Here is a 5,157-nt window from a genome sequence, read left to right as displayed (position 1 = left end):
CACATACCTTGCTCCTTAATTTAAAACTATTGGTTAAATAAAGATGCTGACAGCTAATAGTTAGGCAGAAGAGACATAGATGGGATTTGGGGTTCCTGGCTATGGGTCCGAGGAGACCATGAAGAGAAGAAATTGGAGAGAGGAGAGGATGCCATGGGGTAAAGGCTGGTTACCTGGAGTTAAGAACAGCTCAAACAAAGCATGGCGTATCACATAGTGGTGTTATTGGCAAGGAAATAGACATAATAGCATAGAGGATGGATATCTGCCCAGCTCTAGTGCTAATAAAGGCTTATCATAAATACAAAAGTTGTACAAATCTTTTATTTGGGAACTGAATATTGAAAGGCAAGGTAGAAGCCTCTGATTTCTTTTTTTTTTTTTTTTTTTTACAAAAAATTCCTTATCTAAGGTCATGTCAGGAAGAAGATGATTAATTATTTTGTTCCCGAAAATTTGACCACTCAAGATTCCTGTTCAATGCTTGCTCTTTTCTAAGTCCCAGAAGTCTGGGAAGAGTGTGTTGAGAGCACTGAGTATTCTTGGACATAGACATTTTAGCTATAATTTGTTGCCCACAGGTGTAGGTAGGTATAAGGTAGATTCTATGATTCCATGTTTTTGTGGTTCACCCCTCTTCTTTCCAGAATAACACATATGAATTCAATTGTGCATGGTAGGCACCCTACTTTCTAATCTTTTATCTTGCAGACAAAAGTGTGCAAGATAAAAGTGTGTGTGTGTGTGTGTGTGTGTGTGTGTGTGTGTGTGTGTGTGTGTGTGTTTGAGACAAGGTCTCACTATGTCTTGTAATTTTTTAATGAAACCAATTTTGCCTTGAACTCATCAAGATCTGTCTGCCCTTGTCTCCCTGCTGGGATTAAAGGTGAGTGTTGTGGCATATCTGTTCATATCATCCTTGTTCAGCTCCTGTTTAGTCAGTCATGTTGGTGAGACTTTGTATAGTTTCTGACATTCCCAATAAACGCAATCTCTCAGTTAACCACCTTATCCTCTGACTCCTAGCAATCTTTCCACCCCTCCTTCCACAATGACCCTTAAGCCTTAGGTTCTGGAGTGTCTTGAAGGTGTACCCATTGGGACTGGACTCCACAACTCTGCATTTTGACTGGCTGTGGTTTTATGTATGTTCTCCATATGTTGCAAAGAGAAGATTCCTAGATGAGGAGTGGATGGGGAAAACATATAAGGCCGCAATTCTACACAAAGAATGACAAGCAACTATGGAATGCTGAGCGGTTAATAGTCTTACCCAGCGAAGGTCACACCAATTAGTTATCCAATACCAAATTGTCAGCCTTGAAAAATTACATACAAGTGACATTATACAGATTGATCATATTTGTGTATACACACACACCAACTAATGAAAAAAAGAGGCCGTGATTTGAAAGAGATGATATAGAAAGATATATAAAAAGGTTTAGAAGAAAGAAGGATAAGGAGTGAATGGTGTAATTATCATCTCAAAAATAAATGTTTTTCAAGAATACAATAAGTAAATAAAATGAAAAAATGCTGTTTGTTGCCATACTGAGCTTATTGTTTATTTCTATTTTTTTAATTTTCCCATAGATATTTTTAATATAAAACAAAAATAAAACGCATCTCAACTCTGCAATCTGCCAGCATGTCTTGTTTCTACAAGATAGATACTACATAGCAACAAAGGATTTAAGAACATTTGGTTGGGAAAACTTTTCTCAGGCTTCCCAGGGAAGCCCGGGCATGGCCAACCACTAGAGCAGCCCTTGTCTTTCCAGATCCTCGTATGTCTCCTTGTTCACAACATTTCCACTGGAGTCTTCATATTCTTCCTCAGTGTCAGGCTGCCATCATTCTGAAGGCTTCTGCAGTTTCAGCTTGGCCCACAAGGAGACAACATCTTCAATCTGTGTCACATTTGCAAAGTGGGCAGTGTTTGGGATGACCAAACATCTTATGCCATGAGCATGACGTCATTTCCGCAAAGTACTGCTGGAAGGCCTTCGGCCCTTGGTAGGTGTAGTTTCCACAAATCTCACAGTTGTAGTTGATATTCAGGCCGTGAAGCTTATACAGCCCATAAGGGATGGGTTTGCTGTCCCAGCCCAGAGGCAAGATTTTGAGGGTGGTAAATGATCTATCTCATTCTCTTCATCCTCACTTTTGCTCTCACTGATCATCCCCCCCTCCTTCCGACCCTCCTCCTCCTCCTCCTCCTCCTCCTCCTCCTTCTCTTCCTCCTCCTCCCCCCTGTCCTGGCTTGCTTGCACTGTACATTTTCATGAGTGAGCTGTCGCTGCCCCCTGAGAATCTCCATATATTCATAGACTGGGGTTCCAGGAAAGCAATGTCTTTGTTCCTCTCAGTGTCTCTTTTTGTGCTCTTTGACTTGGGATTTTTGGCAAACAGTGACTCCAAGGACTTCCCTTTGGTGCTGAAGAGCTCGTTCTTCTAGGGTCCTACCACACTTGAGGCCCAAATCCAACAGTGCAGATTTCAACCTGTCCAGACCCAGGGATGCCAACTCCTCTCAGGAGGAGAATCTGGAGAGGTCAAGATGGGCTCTTGCGTGAGTCAGGGCGCTGCTTGTCTCTTTCAGCCATCCAGGAAAGGTACCATTATCCCACTTCTTCTCAAAGTCGGTCTGAATCTTCCCAAAGAGCTCGTTCTGATCCTGAAGGGGCTTCACTCTATCTGTGTAATCCTGTAGGTACTCCAGCAGCATCTCCAGGTATCTTTTATACTCTGCATTCTTTCTTTAGGAATGCCAAATAACTGGTCAAAGATGGACAGGTATGTGATATAATCCAGCTTCTCAGACGCCTTCAGGTTAACGTACTTGAGGTAGCTAGCAGTCATGGAGGTCAAGGTAGCAACCATATCCCTCTTCATCTGTGAACTCCACCAAGTTTTGTGCCTCTTCACTTGGAATCTCTCGAGCCTTCAGTAGCTCTTCGAATTCCATTGACATTGGCACACAGATCTCATTTGGGTGCTTTCAGTGAAATCCCTTTATATCCTTGAGTCTGTTATAGAATTCAGCAAACTCGTTGGGTCCTGAAATAGCATTGAGTTCCACCTTTTGTAGTTCATCTTTATCATTATACAAATCCCTCAGGTTCCCACTGACCTCCATGTACCTATCTTGCATGGCCCGAGTGAGGTGATTGGAAATGATCTGATCCCAAAGCGTGGACTTCTTAGTAAGCATCTCTTTGGCCATAACATCCATAAACCATTCCTTCTCCTCATGATAATGCCTTGCTGTTGCTCTAAAATTGTCTCCGTTTTTTCCTTGGCCAGAGCATCTCAATTCAGACCACTAACACTGCCGGAAACACCGTCTGCTGCCTATTATTTATTTCTTGAGACAAGGAATTACTACTTAGCTCATGCTGGCCTTGAACTTCTGATCTGTTGTAGCCTCAAAAATTCTTATTTTAAAGTACTTTTGTTATAATTTGTTGGAAAAGATTGTTTTCAATTTGATTAAAACACATTATCAAAGGACACTTTTTATTAAAACACATTATCAAGTATCTTAGTATCTGGAATATGTTACAATTTTTCAAGTATGCTTAAACTTCAAGTTGTGGTCAGAGGTTTATGAGAGACACCCATGTATATAACCTCTGCTTCATACATTGTCACACACAGTCAAATGAATATTGATTTATGAACCAAATGAGTTTCAGGCACTCTTAGATGTTTACGTACAAACTTAACAACATGCTTTGGCTTGAGAATTAGAAAACTATACCCTAATTCCAGCAGCGTTTTTGAGTCATTGAACAGCGTGGGCAGGTCCATCGCTTTGACTTTATTCTCTTCACCTACAATAGAAAGTCTTTGAGGTAAGTACAGAATTTGAATTTCTGTTTTTTTGGGGGTTTTTGTTTGTTTGGTTGGTTGGTTTTGGTTTTTCGAGGCAGGGTTTCTCTGTATAGCCCTGGCTGTCCTGGAACTCACTCTTCTGTTTTTAAAATACTTGTATTAAATGTGTTTTTTGTCATATATGTATGTAGTGCATTCTGATGAATGTCACCCTGACCCTGTCTGAACAACCCCAGTCCCTTTCAGCACACCTTCTTTCCTACAAGTCCCTTTCTTCAGTTCATGTTTTTCATTTCACATTGTACCTTGCTGAGTTTAACCAAAGCCATCTGTATGATGGGTTTAGAGGTGTGCATTGGAGCCTGGTGGGAACTAACTGAAGTCATACTTGCTCCTCTCCCAGGATCCATCAATAGCCAATAGTTATGAATACCATAGTTCCACAGGGAAGGGTAAGGCCCTATGAGCCCCTCCCAGATCTCTGGTTGCCTGTTGGCAGGCCCAGTCTTATGCCGGCATATTGCAGGCAGCTACAACTGCTGTGAGAACATGATTGCATTGGTTGTGTCATGCTCAGAAGGTATCATTTCACAGCCCTTCTTTCCATCTTTCAGTTGTTTCTCCTCCTTTTCTGCAATATCCCCCAAGCTTTGGAAGTTTCCTCTAGGCAATGTCTGCCCAGGTCACCTGTCTATTTATTGACTGGACTAGTTTTTCTTTTAAGGGGCTTGAGTTTCTTGTGTTCCTTTTATATTTTAGTTATTAAGCTAGCTGGATGTATAACTGACAAATAGTTATCTTCTGTTTTGTAGGCTGATTTTTTTTCTTCTGATAATTACTTCCTTTTCCATGTAGAAGTGTTTTAGTTTGACGCAGTTCTATTTGTCAGTTCTTACTACTACTTCCTCAGCAAATGGAGTTCCATTCATGAGGTCATTGCATACACCTTTATCTTAAAATGTTTCCTGTATGTTTGCTTCTAGTAGTAATTTTACCACTGTATTCCTTTTAGCAGAATAATAGTATTAGGTTTTCCCTTTGTCCATAGACCTTTCTAGTCTCATTCTAGTCTATCTAGACACTTTACCAGTGTCAGGTATGGGTTTCATGGCCCTTAAATCCAATCAAAAAGTGGCTGTATCACAATTACACCCATTTGCCTCGCAGGTGTTTAGTTTTAGGTCACAGAGGTTATAGAAGGTGATTTTGATGGTTACCTTTCTCCTCTGGTAACTTCTGGGACCATGAAAACCAGTCAGGAGGAGTGATGTTTTTAGTTAGGCACTCAACTTTTACATGTTCAATCAACTTTTCCAT

The 5,157-nt window shown here is 40.9% G+C and overlaps 1 pseudogene; it reads right to left on the bottom strand.

Annotated features, from left to right (window-relative positions):
- Positions 1-1,760: 1,760 nt before the first annotated feature.
- Positions 1,761-5,157, bottom strand: LOC110320837 (annotated as a pseudogene).

This window comes from Mus pahari, chromosome 4 (genome assembly GCF_900095145.1).
Source record: "Mus pahari chromosome 4, PAHARI_EIJ_v1.1, whole genome shotgun sequence".
Lineage (NCBI taxonomy): Eukaryota > Metazoa > Chordata > Mammalia > Rodentia > Muridae > Mus > Mus pahari.
This window is presented reverse-complemented; position numbering and strand designations above follow the sequence as displayed.